General features: G+C 43.2%; 1 pseudogene; it reads left to right on the top strand.

Moving 5' to 3' along the window:
* The first annotated feature begins 7,528 nt into the window (after nt 1–7,528).
* LOC136459398 (laccase-12-like) lies at nt 7,529–15,582 on the top strand (annotated as a pseudogene).
* The last annotated feature ends 4,919 nt before the right edge of the window (nt 15,583–20,501 follow it).

Below are 20,501 nucleotides of genomic sequence, written 5' to 3'. Positions count from 1 at the left end.
CCACCGACGACTGACAGTGCAAGTTCATGTACCTGTAACTCCTAATCCATGGTGAATCAGTGAAAATGCTATTAGTGAAAGTTGTAGAGCTATGTGAGATCTCTAACTTTGCTTTAGAAACCATCATCTAATTCTTACTGATTTACAAACTACATTACTCCAAAGTGAGGTACTTTGAAACTGAAAACGGTTTCAACACAGAAAATGTCGTCACAAAACAATAATTTGTTGATACTTGTGAGCTCTATGTGACCATGTTAGACACTGAATTAGCTCATGACCCTTAAATAAAGTTTGTTACCCATGATAAGAACTACAACTTTTATTTAGGTCACATAGCCATGCAAACACTCTAAGCTACTATTCAACTTTGGTCAAACTAGTATCATGAAAATGGCATTTCAAATGAAACCAACACTTAGAAGCAAAATTGGCCCATGTCATGAATACAAACATTGTTCCATTTACCATCCTAGATGTGTCTATGGTGTTTTCATGACCTCACAACCATCTCATACATTGGTCATACATGATTGCAAGCATAAACGTATATATATAAAATCAACATTTCATGTGATAATGTATAAGAATGAGATGAAATTCCATATGCTTATGTTCATGAATGCTTGGATGATGTTTGTGCTCATGAAATGTCCACCGAAGCAGAGCTTGAGCCCCTTCCATGTGGGACTGACAGTCCCACTTGCAGGCCGGCCAGTCTGTGGGCCCTGCTGTCAGCCTCCGCGTTGCTACATCGGTTCTCCACCACCTCAAGGATCACATCTACGCCATTCATTTAAGTCGGTTTGATTCGAAGGTCTAGGATGCTTGAAGGGCAATATATATACCTGCCTGTACCCCCCTCTCTAGGGCATAGAGGCATTTGATCCTGAGAGCCTGAGGTCTAAAAACCCTAATTAATATTTCCACCAGGATTAGAGCTAGCAATCAAGAGAAGATTAGTTCTCGATAGGATTTAGTCTTGTATTAGAAATAGAGAGATAGAGTGAGAGAGAAGAGTTTGGAGGAGTCCCGGCCTATCGGTGCTCTCTCTACGGCTTGTACTCTGGTAGAATCAAGTTCTTCATGAGCTTATTTCTGAGATTTCTTTTGGTAATCGACTTCTAATTTAAGTAAGCATCTTGTTCATATTGTTCTTCAGGTTTGCGACTCTTTTTGAGTACTTCAATCCTTGTAGCTCCTAGGTTAAAGTAGTATACGTAGTGTAAGCATGGTGCTTAGACTCGGTTACTTGTGCATGTACCCTACTTTCTAGATCGATGGTAGCTCACGAGGGTGACTCTTATAGCTACATTGAATCCTTTGTAGTCCACCTCCCGTTAGTAAGCCTAGTAGGACCTTGTTGCTATAGAAAACATACTATGTCTGTGTTTTCTCTAGTAATTTTCCTAGAATTGAACAATAGAAGACAAAACTTACCAAAGTTAGAACTAGAAGACTTTAGCGAACTCCTCTATGCTCCTATTATGTAGCCTTGATTGTGAAGTTGGGTTAAGTTAGATTTAGTTATTATCACACACGTTTCCTTGAGTTCGATATAAAAATAGGATACTTCCGGTGAAGTGCTACCTTAGTATAATATCTGTGCACTTGCGGATTATTCTATGTGCATTAATATTTACCAATAAGCATTTTTGGCGTCGTTGCCACAGAAACGGTTGCTGAGTTAACTTTGAATCTAGCTTAACCTTGTATCATTATTCTTTTATCATTTTATTCTTTTCTTTTTACCATGGATCTAGCATCCACCCCTATCTACTAATATGCTGCACCTACAAGCGCACACCTAGAGCCACTAGAATCCTCAAAGTCTATCCTAACACCTAGCTATGAGCTGCCCCCGTGTTTAATCAACATGGTTCGGGATCAATTTTTTTCGGGCGAAGATGATGAAAACCCTTATTCTCACTTAAATGAGTTTGAGCAGACCTGTGCATGCCTACGCATTGTGGGCATGTCGGATGAAACCTTACGATGGAAGCTTTTTCCTTTCTCTTTGATGGAAAAAGCCAAACGTTGGTACAAGCTCACCATAGGGAGTAGACAAGGAGATTGGGAAGCCTTATATTCTAGCTTTTGCTTGCATTTCTTTCCCATCTTTAGAGTAGTCAGTCCTCGTTCAAAGGTTCTAACTTTTAGACAAGAAGAGAAAGAATCTCTAGGCATGGCATGTGATCGTTTTAATGCTCTTATTAATACTAGCCCTGACATTGCCATTTAAGACCTCATTCTTCTTCAACACTTTTATATGGGTCTTGATAGCAAAACCTCGAAGCGTCTTGGTACAGCCTCAGGAGGCTCATTCCTTCATGTTTCTGCCAATTTGGAAAGAAGCATCCTTACTAAAATTCTAGAGAACACCCCTAAAGAAGTAGAAAAGAAGCCATTAGAGGAGGAATCTCAGATAGTTGAACCAGAATTGTTGTCTAACCCATCACCAACTTCAACTATCCCAAATCCTTAACCACCGGAAAAGGAGGAAACTCCAATTTTGGATTTCATGCTTGAATTCGAGGATGAACTTTTTGATGAATACGGAGATTCCTCGAATTATCATAGCATGAGGAGACCCTAGAAGCCTAGGAAATCATTATCCAATGAAGAAATTCTTGACCCTTTTGAGGAAGCTTTCCTTAAAAAGACTATGAAAAAGCTAGTGTCTATTATAAGCAATGAATGGCTAGAAGAATCAGAGCTTTCCTCTGATATGATTCGTCTATATTCACCTTCTATTTCCATTCACTGCCAAATTAACAAAGCTCCTTTCGATGCTCTTTATAATCCAGTTGTGGGTGTTAATATCATGTCTGCATCTTTTGCTTATGATTTATGGAAAGACATGCCATTAACCCCAACAACAAAGTTATTGAAAAGTCTTTCAAGACACATTCTCTCAAGTTTGGGAATTCTGTATGTCCTCCCTATCTAGGTAAAAGGAACCATTGTTCACTTGAGCTTTTATATCTTTGATATCATGGAATTCGACCTATTGATAGGACACCCAATTGAAAGACTTATCCAAGGAGGACAAACGGGGAAGTTAAAAATAAGTCTTGGAAAAAATTTATGCTTTTTATACCCATTACTCATTCTCTAAATGCTGAGACTGAGTAATGGGTATAGAAAGCTCAATGCCGAGGAAGACCCAATGGAAGACGTTACGGTTGCATCTCTTTATGAATTGATCAAACCCAACCTTGAAGATGATGCCCAATTCTTCATCGAAGAAGAAGATGAAAAACCTACAGAGCCTGAACCTCTAGATGAATTTTTGGAACCACCTACGCCCACCATTGAGCTCAAACCCTTACATTCTGGTCTTAGATATGCTTTTCTCAATAATGATCAGGATTCTCTTATGATCATAAGTGATAAACTCTCTCAGAAAGAATCTCTCCGCTTGAAAAGTATCGCTCTGCTTTTGGCTACTCGCTCCAAGACCTTAAGAGAATTAGCCCTGCCCTTTGCACCCATCGCATCCCTATAGATCCTGATTCTATACCTTCTAGGGAGTGACATCATAGGCTTATGTAACACCTTGGGTGTTACGAGATGACTTAGCACCTAAGTTAAGGTCTCAGAGAAATCAAGCCGAACGGGTTTTCGAATTTCTAACAAGTTAGAACACATAACATAACTTGTATTTAGTACTTAAATAAAAATTGAAGTACAAGTTTAGTAGATGGAAATACAACTTTAATTTTTGGAAAATAAATATTGTTAACTAGTGTTTTAGGAGCTTAAAAACCGAATCTGAAATTTAAATAGAACTTTTCGTTGAATCAACAAGAAGTCAAAATTGTAGTTAAAGTGTCATTTTTGGCGAATTATATTGAACAAAATAATTAAAGAGTGCTTAAATGTTTTGCTCCTATGGGTTAGTATGAAGTATAGACTATTGTGTGAAATGCTTATTGGTTGAAATTAATAAGGTTTAGGCCTTTTAAAAAGTGATGTTAGTTTGAACTGAACCTTAACTTTTCTAAGTATGGAGAAAGTAGTAAAACAATGCTACATTGACATTTAATTTCTAATGAAAATGTTTAAACACTAGCCGCATGTTTTTGGTGTTGTAGTTTGCTTCTAAGTGAGTACTTGGGTATGGTGTGGGTCATGGGTGTGTTGTACGTCGTGTTGCCCTCCTTTAAAATTGCTCAAACGTCGTTAAAACGTGTGAAATCATGTTGTGGGTGCTCTGTTCGCGAACTGGCGTTCAGCGCGACGAGCTCATATTAGCATCCATCTATCTCCTTCCCTAGTAGCTCTCTGGTCATGGTGATGGCGTTGCTATGTCGTTGGCAATGTGGACTTTACGATAGAGAGTTAGTTGAACCTCAACTGTGATCGTTAGTAACTTTTGCTACGCTTTAAAACGCGTGCACGTCACCTAGGGCAGCCGTTCGGACTGTGTTCGCGGTCACCGCGGGCACAGCGCGGTTGGCATCGGGGTCACGTCGCAACCAAGTCGTGGCCGCCAGCTCTTTGCTCTCCTACCCCCATTTGTAAACTCTCGAACACTCCAACACGAAATCTCTCTACAAGACGTAGGGCTCGATGCCCGAACCAGGATAAATCCTCTTGTTACTTGAGTGTTAACCACCGAAGTCCCACACGTCAACCATCTAATCCCTAGTCATGGTTAGAACCATGACAGGTAGATTTAGCTAGGCTAAGGTGGAGACTGAAATCAACACCTCAAATGAAGATCAAATGGAGCCTTGAAGACCCTAGCTAAAGGACCATCAAGAAGCTTAAAACATCAAAATAACTCGAAGCCATCGAAGCTGGGAGAAAGAGAAGAATAAATTGGTCTTGTCTCATGATTTTGGATAAGCTCAAATTTGATATGATATCAAATCAAGGTTGTATAGCTCTTCATTAGCTTTCCAACAAGTCTAATATAATCAAAATCAGAGTTCAGAGAAAAATGTTACGCCCAAAATATGAAATTGCATCGTGCTGAAAATAGAGCAATGGAAATCTCCAGTGCTATAACTCTGGTGCACAAATGAAAGCGCTAGTGCAAGAACTCCGGTGACGACTAGAAATATGGGTGACATACATTCGTCCAATGGCTAGTTTTTGGTGCAGAAAAGCTACGGTGCATAACTCCAGTGCACATAGGAGAAAACTGGCGACTCGTTCACCTTCTTGGAACTGTGCTCAGTTTTTGTACATACAAAAGATGCACACATGAGAAATCCGGTGCTCTGCCAATTACCCTCTCCTGAATTGGATTTTAACATTATTGTTGGGTTTGGACCCGGCAATGATCCATGGATCTGGAGAGTATACGTAGAATAATTTCATAGCTAATTCTCTAAGTCTACCCTAGTGCAAGAAAAAACAAGAGGCGAGGTTGTTCAGGTTAATCAGGCATCATCCATCTCCGGTTCTCCCCCTTTGGGGACTTGCTTGCTGAAAAGAGGAACAGTTCGAACCTAGCTCCGTGACCCTAAACCTACGCAGCTTCATGAGACGCACGTTGACACTCAAATTTATGTGTTGCTCAGCTTGGTTGTCCGAGTGCATATTTCACTCGGCTTGTTTAGATGCATATATATATATTCATTTGGTCTCTTGAGGAGGATCTTGTGCATTTATCAACCAAGATACTCAGGATCAAGTTGGAAATAGAAGATGAGGGATTTGAACTATGTTCGATTGCCTCAAGTTGTAATTTATAAAGGACCATATCACAGTCAAAGGATGAAGTGACCTGGTCTGCTGTTTAAGGAATACCTACTGAATGCTTAATCGTTCTACGCCAACTCCTGCACGTTTGAGATTCATCAGGTGTTCGTCTGACTATTGGAGAAAGCGAGAAGCTAACAGGTGTCTCATCTGCTCTCTACGGTGGGACTGGCCGCAGAGCCACACGTATATATAATTTGAAGGCAGCCAAACAAGAACCTGAGTGAAGCGCGTGTACATGATGAACTGGTGGCGACTTGCTTGGTTGGCATGAACAGATGCCGGGATGTGTTGATGAATACATGAGCTTCACGTTTATCGGATCTGTGCTTGGTTTTTGTACATAGCTTTGGTGCACACAGGGAAAATCTGGTGCTTTGCCGATTACCCTCTCTCGAATCCAATTCTAGGATTGATGCCGGGTTTGGACTTGGCAATATGATCCATGAATGTGGAGCAGTGAGAGAACATATATACGGTATGTAGAATAATATCATCATGGCCAATTTTCTACGTCTACCCGCCTAGTGCAAGAAAAAGCAAGAGGAGAGTTGGGTCTGGCATCCTTCCCCCCCTTTGGAGACTTGCCGAAAAGAGGAACAGTGTTCGAACCCAGCTCCGTGACCAGCTAACCGGCGCAGCTTCAGCGCCACGGATCACTCCCGGTTCATATCCTTCCCCTAATCATGCGACACGGAGTCACGCCTGGTCACGGAACATAACAGACCACCCTCCGCCGATCGATCCTCCTCCAGCTCTGGTCGCTGTCCTCACTGGCTCCGGCTAATCCCTTGGCATGTAAGGATACGTCTGGAACCCTGCAAAAAAAGTTGTGATCCGCAACAGGGCCACTCGGTGTCGCCTCTGACCTTTTGCTCCGGGGGCAGCTGGAATTCAACCACTCCTGATTTGAACACATTATCTGGGGGTGGTAGGTGAAGCATGTCCAGCCAACTCGATCCAAGGCCCGGTGAAAATGGCATGTTTGTGTTATGTGTGTGTGGTTAGCTCAACGTACCCCTCGGTATTGGAAAGTGAAATCTAGAATTTCTTACTAGACACATGTGTGCCCTTTTTTTCCCCTTGATTGAGTAAATCGCACTTAATTCATGTCCATTAATTTAGCGTAAATCAGGTTCCGGCTATTTCTTCATCCTTTTTCTCTCATGAAAAGCAATTTTGCAACGCTGAATCAATTATGTTTAACTATATATTGGCCGTTCAAGTCAATAAGAAATCAATGCAATGCAGTGAAACGGCTTCACTGCCGTACCAAATATTTGATATTTCTATTCCAAATATAATGGTGTACGTACGCGTAGTACATTCGGCGTGTTAACTAAGTCAGGAAAAAAGGCTATGTAAGAGGGTGGTCAATAATGTGACATATAAACGGACGAGCGGTTGACTTTAGCTACACTCCGAAGCTACTACACTATAGCAGCTAGCAGCTAGCAGCCGTGTTCTGCAAGGGCCCCGCCGGCAGTGTTGCCTTGAGGCGACCTCGTGCTGGATCAATAGCCAACCCTGCACCAAACAAAGCATGCATACAGTACTGAACTCAGCACAAACATTTGAACGCGCATGCATAGCCAAAAAGTTCCAGAAGAGTACAGGCTAATCATCTCATGCCTGCACTTGCAACATCTACGATATATATAGAAACCTCTCTAGGGCATTACTACTACCACCTCAAACGCAGTGATCCATCCATCCAACATTTAGCCAACAAGGATCATCGGAGGCTCGGGCTCAAGTGCTTGTTCTTAGCTTGCTTCACTGTAGGATCGGAACAGCAACGATGGCTACGACCTCCTATCTGCTGCCTTGCTATGTCGTCATCACTGTGCTCGTGCACTTCTTCTCCGTCGACGTTACGGAGGGGGCCATCAGGGAGTACCAGTTCGATGTAAGCATGCATGTGTGTGCGCGCGCGCGCGCGCAACAAGCAGAGCATATGCCTCCTCCATCAATGACTAGTAGCTCATTAGTAGCGTTAGTTACATGCAGTTGCAATCTTAGCAATGCATCTAGTAAACGTTGTGACGATAATGCATGCAGGTGCAAATGACGAATGTGACGCGGCTGTGCAGCAGCAACAGCATCGTGACGGTGAACGGTCAGTTCCCGGGGCCGACGGTGTTCGCGAGGGAGGGCGACTTCGTCGTCATCCGCGTCGTCGTCAACCACGTCCCCTACAACATGAGCATCCACTGGTAACGTGCACTGCATGCATTGACTGTGTCACCGGCGGGCAACTGATCACCGGCGCGCGGGCGTGCAGGCACGGCATCCGGCAGCTGCGGAGCGGGTGGGCGGACGGGCCGGCGTACATCACGCAGTGCCCGATCCAGAGCGGGCAGAGCTACGTGTACAAGTTCACCATCACGGGGCAGCGCGGCACATCTCCTGGCTGCGCGCCACCGTCTACGGCGCCATCGTCATCCTGCCCAAGCCCGGCGTCCCTTAGGTCCCCGTCATCTTCTGTGAGTGGTGGACGGCGGACACGGAGGCGGTGATCAGCCAGGCGCTCCAGACCCGCGGAGGCCCCAACGTCTCCGACGCCTTCACCATCAACGGGCTGCCTGGGCCGCTCTACAACTGCCACTACTACAGGAATCAATTTGCGCAGCGTGGTCAAAATGGGCTCCGTGGCGGGCACCTCTTTTGCCCGCCACGGTTAACCGGTGGCCGGCCTCGCTGGCCGGCCACCGAGGCGCCCGCTGCGGAAAAATGGTTTACCGCGGCGGGCCACCTTACTTGCCCGCCGCAGGAAATCGTTATCTACCGCGGCGGGCGATTCATACCGCCCGCCGCGGTTAATACGATTTACCGTGGCGGGCTCTTTAAACTGCCCGCCGCGGTAAAGAGTTGATTTACCGAGGCGGGCGCTTTATCTTGCCCGCCGCGGTAAAGCCTGTACAAATACACAGCACCACCCCTTCATCTTCTCCACGGGTCTTCCTCTCTCAAACTCATGGGGGGAGGCTTTGCCCTAAAATTTGAGGAAACTTTTGATTTGAGTTGAAGGACTTGGATTTGAGGGAGGAGGACATCATAAGAGGTTCATAAAGGCTCTCCCTCTCTCCTTCCATCCTCTCTCTTTATTTTCATCACCTAGAGTTCTCTCTAGATCTAGATCTAGATCTAGATCAATTTTAATGAAAAAAATGATGTCATGTATTTCTTTAACTTTAGATTCATCATAGATGCATGCTTCATCTTTCACATCGTCATTTCCTCTCTTTTTCATAATTTTGGATGTAAAAATTATCAATTTCTCCTAATTCTTCTTTATTTAATATTGATTGTGACGGATAATGTTCGCAGGTATGATGGATAGGTCGGAATGGATGTACCGGATCGATAGAGTGAATGATCCGCGGTACCTCTTTGAATTAAGGAAGTTTATTGCTGCTGGTAAAGCTCACCGTGAGAGACTGAAGCGGATGACAACCATATGTCCATGTTCTCGTTGCAAGAACCTGAAAGCCCACCGAGACAGCGAGGTGCAAACTCATTTGATCATGTATGGTTTCGTCGAGGGCTACACAGTCTAGACATTTCACGGCGAAAAAGTTGGTGCGAGTGGCGGTGCATCTGGAGTGAGCTCTTCGACGCCGACGACGACAGCACCACCGGTGAATAAAGATCCTTTAGGAGCACCCGGCTCCTCATCATCTTCAGCAGCAGCTGCGCCAGCCGACAGTGACAATAGTTGTCGTGATTACATCACGGTGGATGATCTAATGCAAGACATGGCCGACGAAGCCGGCGACGGTGGGGATGGTCAGGATACTGTGAGCCAACCCGAGGATGTGCAGCTTGTTGAAGATCTAGTCAAACACTTCGATGAAGACGACGTTGTGTTGGGTTGCCCAAAGTGGTTGGAGAATTTCAGAGAGTTGAAGCAGGCAGCAGTTGATCCTCTCTATAAGGATGGCGGCGATTGTCCGAAGGAGTGCACGGCGCTCCGTTTTAACCTCCATATGTTGATGTTGAAGGCTCATCATGGTTGGTCTGACATTGGCTTCGATGAGTTGTTAAGCTACCTTGCCACCACGTACCCAACGGCTAACAAGGTGCCCGCCAATACTTATCGGGCCAAGAAGCTGATCCGGCCAGTGGCGATGAAGCTTAGAAAGTTTGATGCATGCCCTAACCACTGCATCATGTATCGGGGCAATGAGTATGAGAATTTGATGAGTTGTCCGCACTGCGGCTTTAGTCGGTACAAGAAAAATGCTAGTTGTCGCGTGGATGCAGAAGACGAAGAAGGCTTGCGGGGTGGTCGGAAAAATAACAAGAAGGGGGCAAAGAAGAGCAGTGCAGCCAAACAGATCTCGGCTCAGCAGGACTATGAAGAAGAGGGTTACACGCACAGGAAAAGTCCAGCACTGTCGGTGTGGTACCTGCCCGTGACCGATCGCCTGCGTGCAATATTCGGGAACCCGGACGATGCCAAGCTCATGTCCTGGCATGCATCAGCTAACCGCCTGAAAGACGATGGCAAGCTACGGCACCCATCCGATGGCAAGCAGTGGAAGGATTTCGACAAGGCCTACCCGGAGTTTGGCAAGGAGCCCAGGCATGTTAGGTTCGCGCTGAGTACCGACGGGATGAACCCGTTCGGTGAGCTTAGCAACTCGCACAGCACTTGGCCCGTCGTGCTCACCATGTACAACCTACCTCCCCATCTATGTCAGAAGCGTAGGTACCTTATGCTGACCATGCTTATCTCCAGACCGAAGCAGCCCGGCAACGATATAGATGTGTTCCTGGAGCCGTTCATGGAGGAAATGAAGATAATATTTGATGTTGGGTCTAGATGGTGGATGCATCCCGCAAGGAGAAGTTTACACTAAAAGCAATCATCTTTGTCACCATCACCGATTACCCCGGTCTCTTCTCACTGTCGGGGCAGATCAAAGGGAAGACCGACTGCGTAATTTGCATTGACGGGACCTGCTACACTTACCTTAAGGGATCCAATAAGATGGTGTACACGAGGCACAGACGGTTCCTTGCCAAAAATCATAGGTATAGAAGAAGTATTATGAACAAATACTTTGACAATCAGCACGAGCCACAGCGTGATCAACCGACGCAGACTAGTTGGGGGGACAAAGGTGTATGAGATGGTCAAGGACATGGATCAGATGGAGTTTGGAAAGAAGAAGAAGCCGCCTGAAGAGGGGACCAAGCAGACAAGGAAGCGAAAGCGGGACCAGACGGAGGAAGTCCCCGCCGCCGTTCCTTTCAAGAAGAAGTCAATTTTCTTCAAGTACCTGTCGTATTGGAAAACACTGAATACACCCCATGCCATCGACTGCATGCACCTAGAGAAAAATGTCTTCGAAAGCATGATCGGTGTCCTGCTAGACATCAAGGGCAAGACAAAGGATGGTATCAAGTCACGGACGGATCTTGTCAATCTGGGCATCAGGCCGGACCTTCACCCGAGAACGCCTCAGAACGGTAAAGTCGATATCCCGGGTGCGGCCTGCAACCTAACGCAAGACGAGAGGATGGCTTTTCTTAAGTTGCTTAGGGGTATCAAGGTGCCGACTGGTTTCTCTTCCAACATCAAGAGCCTGGTCTCCATGAAAGACCTCATAATGACCGGCTACAACTCACACGACTGCCACGTCATGCTGACGGTATTCCTACCAATTGCGATTAGGGCTATCCGTCCAGAGTACGTGAAGATGGTCATCACACGGATATCATACTTCTTTAACCGCATCACCCAGAAGGTCATTGATAAGGCTGAGCTGCCTGCCCTGAAGGAGTTCATCGCGGAGACCCTTTGCCAGCTCGAGATGTGCTTTCCACCATCTTACTTTGATATTATGCCACACCTAATGATGCATATGGTCGATCAGATCCATCAATTAGGCCTCGTGTACCTACACCAGATGTGGACGTATGAGCGGTTCATGTCCACCCTCAACAGATACGTCCATAACCGCGCTTACCCGGAGGGCTCTATGATCGAGGCATACACAACGAAGGAGGCCGTGAACTGATGTATGAGGTACATAAGAGATGGGAGGGTGATTGGGCTGCCTGTCCATCACCACGAAGGCAAAACCTCAGAGATGGGGTGCACAGGCCTAAAAGTACGCACCGATGTGGCAAACCGAACGGTGTAAGAAGCTCATTACAGCATCCTTCATCAGTTAGTGAGCATGGAGAAATACATTGAAAAGCACCTGGAAGAGATCCGCGCCGCTAATGACGGGCAGCGCACGGAGGCATAGGTCTAGAACCATCACAAGAGCAATTTCATAGAGTGGCTCAAAGAGCAACACATACCCCTTGAAGGATGCCCTGATGAAGATATGGAGACCGTTAAGAGGCTTGTGTTAGGCCCATCCAGCCAAATCACCATGTGGTAAGGGTATGACGTCCAGGGCTACAGGGTCCACACGAAAGACAAGGACAAGAAGAGCTTAGCACAGAACTGCGGTGTTCGATACGAGGGCGAAGAAGAGTCCACGGGCCAGAGGAGGCAATACTATGGGCAAGTCGAAGAAATATGGGAACTTGACTATGGCCAAAACCTACGCATAACCGTCTTCCGTTGCCAGTGGGTCAAACCGAATGAGGTTGTAGTGGACAGTTATGGGCTAACCACCGTGGACCTCAAAAGTATCGGCTACAAAGATGACCCGTGGGTACTTAGCAACCAATGTCGCGCAAGTGGCCTACTATATATATGCAGAGGACCCAAAAAGGCATGTGGTTGTGTCCGGAAAGCAACGGATTGTGGGAGCTGATGGGGTGCAGAGTCCCGAACAATACAACAACTACGCAGAGCTCGAGCTTTTTACCGATCATCCAAAGAAGATCAAGGCCGTCGAGGACTGATTCAACAAGTCTAGGATGATGCCGTGGGCCCGCCCCGACGGTGAGAAGAGGACGGTGAAAGCACCTGCACCAAAATGATATATGTATCCCAGAGACATATATGTAATAATATAGAGCTCAATCTATTGAAGACAAGTTTTGTAACTTATTATTAATATCATGGAACCATACTACTCTACTAGTACTACTGAATCTACTACTACTATACAATACTACTCTACTAGTACTACTCAACCTACTACTACTATAGAATACTACTACTATCTATTGTACTAATACTACTCTCTACTACTCACATGTACTCTACTACTACACAGCACTACTCTACTACTACTACACAGCACTACTCTACTACTACACAGCACTACTCTCTACTTACACACTACTACTCTCTACTAATAATAAATATCAGTGGCCGTTGCAGTATAAAAGTTTTAGATTAATAATAAATTTTAGATTAATAAGTTTTAGATTGATAATATCAATTTTAGATTAATAACAAATATCAGTGTTAGATTAGAAATATTAACCGTGGCGGGCACGTAATAGCGCCCGCCGCGGTTAATCGATTAATCGCGGCGGGCAGTCTAAGGTGCCCGCTGCAGTAAACATTTACCGCGGCGGGCGACTTATATTGCCCGCCGTGGTTAATCCGTGGCTATATATGTGCCGCTACTCGCCCTCGAATTCGACCCCGAAGGGCTGCCGAAACGTAGCACCGCCGCCGCCATCCTCGCCGCCGAGCTCCTCCGCGGTGACCCCCGCCCCCATCCTCCTCCCCCGTGCCCGTGCCCCGCCCCCGTCCTCCTCTCCCTTGCTCGAGACGTAAGTTTCGTGATTTTCGGACTTCGTTTGCATTTTATATAATTTAAAATCACATTTCCGGTAAGTACCTCGACATGTTACGTCAACGAGATGCTCGAGATTTCATGTGAGTTCTTGGATACGGCCTAAACATACCCTAAATATCATGAGTATCAATTTTTGGATGACCAAAGTCCATTATTCCATGTACCTGCAGTTCAAATTTGAAATATCCCAAAAAATTCGACGAAACGAAATAAACTAATAAAATATATCAAAAAAAGTCAAAATTGCCCTAAATTTTAAAATAGAGTTTGAAATACTGTCACAAGGCCTCAGAAAAAAATTTGGGCCCAAAATCAAAAAAAAATTGCCGAGTGCCGGTCCCGGAGGCACTCGGCAAAATATGTTTTTAAAAAATAAAAAAAAATTGCCGAGTGCCTGGGGCTGACACTCGGCAAAATAAGTTTTTAAAAATAAAAAAAATTTGCCGAGTGTCTGGGGCTGGTACTCGGCAAAATAAGTTTTTAAGAGTGTCAGCTGTTAGGCACTCGGCAAAATCTGACGGCAGGTGGCCGCCGTCACGGGCCGGCCACCTTTTGCCAAGTGCCGTGGCACTCGGCAAAGCCCAGTTTTGCCGAGAGCCAGGCTTTACCGAGTGCCTGGCACTCGGCAAATTCATCTTTGCCGAGTGCTTTATTTTGCCGAGTGCGGCACTCGGCAAAATATTGCTTTGCCGAGTGTCCAGATAAAAAGCACTCGGCAAAGTCTTGGGCACTCGGTAAAGTCTAGTTTTCCAGTTGCGTGGCCGCGCCCTGCTCCACCGCCAGACCGGGCACCTTCGACAACACCACCGTGGCCGGCATCCTCGAGTACGAGGACCCCACGTCCCCTCCCCCGCACGCGGCCTTCAACAAGAACCTCCCGGTCTTGAAGCCGACCCTGCCGCAGATCAACGACACGAGCTTCGTCGCCAACTACACGGCCAAGCTCCGCAGCCTGGCCACCGCGGAGTACCCGGCGGCCGTGCCGCAGGAGGTGGACCGGCGGTTCTTCTTCACGGTCGGGCTGGGCACGCACCCGTGCGCCGTGAACGGGACGTGCCAGGGCCCCACCAACAGCAGCCGGTTCGCGGCGTCCGTGAACAACGTCTCCTTCGTGCTCCCCACGACGGCGCTGCTGCAGTCGCACTTCGCCGGCAAGTCCAAGGGGGTGTACTCGTCCAACTTCCCGGCCGCACCGCTGGTCCCGTTCAACTACACGGGGACGCCGCCCAACAACACCAACGTGGCCAACGGCACCAAGCTGGTGGTGCTGCCGTACGGCACCAGCGTGGAGCTGGTGATGCAGGGCACCAGCATCCTCGGCGCCGAGAGCCACCCGCTGCACCTCCACGGCTTCAACTTCTTCGTGGTCAGCCAAGGGTTCGGCAACTTCGACCCCGCCAAGGACCCCGCCAAGTACAACCTCGTCGACCCCGTCGAGCGGAACACCGTCGGCGTGCCGGCGGCCGGGTGGGTGGCCATCCGGTTCCGCGCAGACAATCCAGGTGAGGTCGACTTTGTTAAGATTAATCATACTAACTGCAACAGATCAGCAACGATCTGATGAGCAAGCAGGGAAATTCAAGGTTACTTTGGTTAGGGATAACCCAAGCTTCGTGGAGAATTAATCTTGACCGCGTGTGCGTGTTGATCTGTTGCACGTGTGCAGGGGTATGGTTCATGCATTGCCACTTGGAGGTTCACGTCAGGTGGGGCCTGAAAATGGCATGGCTGGTGCTGGATGGAGACCGCCCCAACGAGAAGCTGCTGCCTCCGCCGTCTGATCTCCCCAGGTGCTAGACGAGACGACAAGAGGAATTGCTGCCCTGCAGGTCGCCATCAACGGCCGTGATTGATTGGGCCCGGCCATCTAATTTGCATAGGATATCTTAATCATCTTTTGCTTGTGCTGGGGTTGGTGTTATGAGACGCTTTCATTTATTAGCGGTGTGCTTTTCCGGGTTGAGTCGTCATCTGGTTAGCTGTGTGAGTGAGAGTCACGGGCAGGAAGGTTCATACTACTTACTCAGTTTGTATAAGGCAAACGCCATGTATTTTTTTGATTGCTTATGAGTTACTACCATCTTTTGTAAACCAGATTCTTGTCGGGGAACGAACTGGATAGTGTATCCAGGCGTGCCTCTCAACTAATATGTATTAATTACCACCAGCATTGGAATTCAGTTTTGAAAGGAGCATTGGAATTTAGTTTTGAAAGGAGCATTGGAATTTATTGATGGAAAATTGTTATCGCCGTTCAAATATCATCACACTAGTCGGCTAGTATTTGCCATACACCACTCCGCGTTTCGAATTGTCTTGTGTTGCATGTCCTATCAATTGTTCATATAAGTTCTCACTTGTTACATGTCCTATCTACTGTCGCGCTCATCCAATTTGCTACTTTCTCCATGTGTTTTGAGTGAAAACCCTAATAAATAGTCAAGATATGAATTGAAAAAATAGTCCAGAGTCGTATTGTTTACTCCCTTTAAATAAGTTCATTTCTAGCTCTGTTCAAAGACAAAATGTTTTAATTTAACAAAATGTCTAGAGAAAAGTATTAACATTTATAACATCAAATATGTGTACTATAAAAGCATATTAATTTTTAAAAGTAAAGTTCACCAAATTAACACCCCTATGAACTTCATATAACACACCAGCTCGTTGGAAACATGTAGTAGTTGTGTGTTGTTGGCCCATGTGGCATATTAGGAGTTGTAGTTGGTGGGTTTAGTACCACCTTGGAAGTTTAGAAGGGAAAGTGCTAGCTTATAACCCTTGTGATTCCAAACCTATAGCACCACCCCGGGTTAACCCTTTTACACGAAGCGAGAACAAAAGTGTAACAGAGGTGTTACGCGTATGCAAGCCCGTTCCACATGCGGAGCTAGGCCACATAAGAAGACTTTGGACGCGGGGAGTTATACTTCAACACCAAACAACATACACACACCTTAACTTTTAAACTAGATATATAAATACCCTCTTGACATTTTAAAGTGATTTCTTGAGTGGCTTGGCTGATGTGGCAGTGTGCCCACATGTCCAGTGGTCTCTCTTTCTCTTATATCAAAAGGTCATAAATTTTTAATATGAATTCGAATGAATATAAAATTTATATAAAAATTATAGAGCTCGATGTGATCTATAATTTTCTAGTTGATAAGTTTTTTATTTAAAATTTTTTAGATGCTCAAACCTTCGTTTTAAGTTATCAAATTTTGAAATTAAACTTTTCAAAATTGTGAAATGATCTGGGACGTTGACATGGTCTATACCAAACTTGTGTCTCTTAGTGAGATCTACAACTTTGTTATTGAATTTCTTACATGAGATCGTTTAGAGGCTCAAATATTCATTTAAGTTCTCATATTTTGAAATTCTTTTTTTTATTTTTCCAAAAGACCTTGGATGTTGACATGGTCAGATGGTCTATACCAAAGTTGCAGCTATAAATGTGACCTACAACTTTATAGTTGAAAACATTTTTATTTGAGATCATTTAGAGACGCAAATATTTGTTTTATTTATTAAATTTCATTTTTTTTAATTTTGCAACGACCTCAAACATTAACTTGGTCTAAACTCAAGTTATAGATCTCAGTGTAATCTATAATTTTATGGTTGAAAACTGTTTTTATTTAAGATAGTTTAGAGGCCCAAATATTTGTTTTAAGTTCCATGATTATGATTTTTTTAGTATTTTTTAAATTGTTTCAGATGGAGACACGTTCTATATTAACTTTATAGTGCTTGAAGAGATCCAAGACTTTCTAGTTCACATCATTTTCATTTGAGATCATTTAGTATCCCAAATATTCATTAAAAATGGCATGATAAACAAAACTAAAAACATGTACGTGGAGCCCACATGCCACATCAGCCAAAACATCCATCAAAACCACTATGAAGTATGAACTATTTTAGGGGGAGGGGAGGTATTTTGCCCGGTTTTGAAAGTAAAGGAGGTAAGTTTGTGTGGTATTCGAGTTAAGGATGTTTTAAAAATTCAGCGACAAGTCCAGGGCAAATCATAATTTACTCTTTTTTAATGTATTTGGCATTACAAATATGATATTTTTCTTACAAACTTAATGGAACGCAAAATAGTCCAACTTAGGACAAAACTAGGCCCTGTTTGGTTGAGCTGTGGCTGTGGGAAAAAGCTACTGTGGGCTGTGAGCTGTGGAAAAGCTGCTGTGGGCTGTGAGCTGTAGAAAAGCTGAAAGTTGTTTGGTTAAACAAGTATAAAATATACATTTTATCTTTATCTCTCTTGAAACAACTATGGAAGAGCTTTTTATTCCACCAATTTCGAAAAGCAGAAAGCCAAAAGCCAAAAGCAGGATCAAACCAGCTTTCAAAAATAAACTACGGAAAAGCAGCTGCTTCTGAAAAAGCACCCTCCAAAAACAGCCCCTTTGGTTGGGCTTTTGGCTTTTGGGGCCAAAAGCCAAAGCCAAAAGCCCAACCAAACAGGGCCTAAATATGCATTAACTGAAGGATGTAATTTTATGCCTTTGTTCTTTGTCTATCCTTTTTTTTTCCTTTTGTTCTATTCTTTGTGTGCCTAGGATGTGAGTCATCCTATTGGCCTTGCAACAAATGCTTGTTTTGCCTTCATGCATGTAAAATTTGTCATTTTTATAAACTTCTCTAGTTTTGGTTTTACATCTCAACTTTTACATGGATGTGAGTACATATATGAATGCACTATGGACATACAAAGTTTCAAAAAAAAATTCAATACTCGTTGTATGCTTTTTTAAATGGTTTGTATATTTACACCTAATATGTAGTTTGCACTACATAAATTCCCCCCTCCCCCATCCTGAATTTCCTAAAAAAGTATACTTAGAGAGATGAACCTTTTGATTCTGTGTTGACACATGTTTATCTATATTTATAATTGCTAAAAATGTGGTAAATTCTATTCTAGGCCATGAATATGCTACCACATCTAAACTGCAACTATAGGCTTCTCAAACCACACCTAAATTGATCCTTTAGTTTTGTATAATTGTGCTAACTATTATTGTTTTTACACCTAAAAACTATTTCATGACCTAAACGTTCTACCTCAAACCTGTAGTACATAGAATAAATAATGATGCGGTGGTATTTCAGGAAATCAGATACTATGGAGCCAACCCAATTGTGTGGCAGTCTGGTAGAGATCATCATTAGGGAATATTCAAGGCACATAACGCATGCATATAAATAAAACTGGTCACTGTCATTTATCACCTTTTTGTTTCGTAGATATATATGGATTACAAATAGAGCCATGAAATATTGTGGCACGTTACATTTACATCAGTAAATAAATAATATAAACTTAGAGAGACACACCATCCCCACATCGAATTGATAAAGGTAAATAAATATAGAGACATTGACCTTATGAACCTGCATTGACTTTGGCTATACTAGTGATACGGAACTTCCCACTATACTAAATGGAGTCCCGGACACATGAATCTCCATGTAATCCTCATATAGACACACTAGAAAAAATAAATACTAGATATTCTCATAAAAATTAGAATCATGCCATTAGTTCGATAAAATATAATCATCACTGAAAATGATAGCAATTGGATTTTACTTTTCCTGAAAGATACAAGCCTCTGCATTGAAAACGACATAAATCAATCCGTAAATATGCCTCTAATTACTCACATTTAACCTAATGAAAGATAATCTAAAGTAGTCTCCTAAATTTGCATTTACATTACACATATGTCATGATTTATAAATAAACTAAAATATCCCTCCAATGTACATCTAAATAATCAACATATGTTACTGTAAAAGGTAAATAGCTAGAAAGTACACCTACATTTTTAAATTATCCACATCTACTACTATTAATGTATAAGATACAAACTCAAAGTAAACGTGCATGTTGTATGCTACTATGGAGACTAAGTATGCATATTACATACATTCATGGTAGCTAAATATATATTTCTTTAATGTAACAATCATAGAAAATGCTATAATCGCATACCATTGAACTTGAAAATTTATTTTATGTTAAATTAATTCTCCATGACAATGAATTATGCTTAACAAATCGCAAACTAGTGACATTGAAAAATTATTTTAAGTTAATTCTCCATGACAATGAGTTAAGAAAATTATTGTTTTAGATAAATGTACACATTTTGGTTGAAACATTACAACATATTACATTGATAGTTTAATTTTAAAAACTATTATTTAAAAAATACTACTACACTCATAAGTCCTAACTCTTTGATAGAGGAAAATGAACATCTTGGTTTTGGAGGTGCAAGTCGAAAAAACTATGTATGCTATTGTAAATATGAAATATGTATGTGATAGAGAACTTAGAATAGTTATTTTAACAAAATACCAAAGAATAATTTTGAATAAAGGGTAAAATATGCACTATATTCTCACCATAACATATGTAAAAAAATTGCAGGCATTAATAAGATCAAAATTTGAAAGCCCGGATCTAGATTGATGACTTGACATAACTTAAAATAATTGATAAGAACAAAAGTTGACATAACTTAAACTACCATTTCAACTAATAAACAAATATTGAAGACATGGAGGAGATGCGATGCAAAGAGAAAAAAAACTATAAATATGGATCAAACATATAAAATAATTGATAAGTTTATCATAACTCTATATATGGTTATTGTGTTGAAAATGGAGAGAGAGAGAAGCAATTTTGATTAGTTGTAAGTACTGAATTTACACAAACTTCTAATGTTTAAATCTCAAGACTATCATGAACACGGGTTTGTAGACTAGTGGTAGAAAAATAATAGGAAATTAATTGCAATCACATGGGTCTAATTGGTTGCTTGCATTAGCCTTAGCTTGCATTAGACCTTACACAGCATAAGCTATGCCGACGTAAACGTCTGCAGTTTCTTTTTGTTTGGTAGTTCTGCTCAGAGAAGCTGCATTTGATAAAATTATATTTGGTTCTTTATATTTGTTGCATGTAGTCACCTCTATGTTCTAGTTGAGATCTTAAATTTACAGTTGAGGTATGGGGATGAGAATATTTTT

Source organism: Miscanthus floridulus, chromosome 6, assembly GCF_019320115.1.
Source record: "Miscanthus floridulus cultivar M001 chromosome 6, ASM1932011v1, whole genome shotgun sequence".
Classification (NCBI taxonomy): domain Eukaryota; kingdom Viridiplantae; phylum Streptophyta; class Magnoliopsida; order Poales; family Poaceae; genus Miscanthus; species Miscanthus floridulus.
This window is presented reverse-complemented; position numbering and strand designations above follow the sequence as displayed.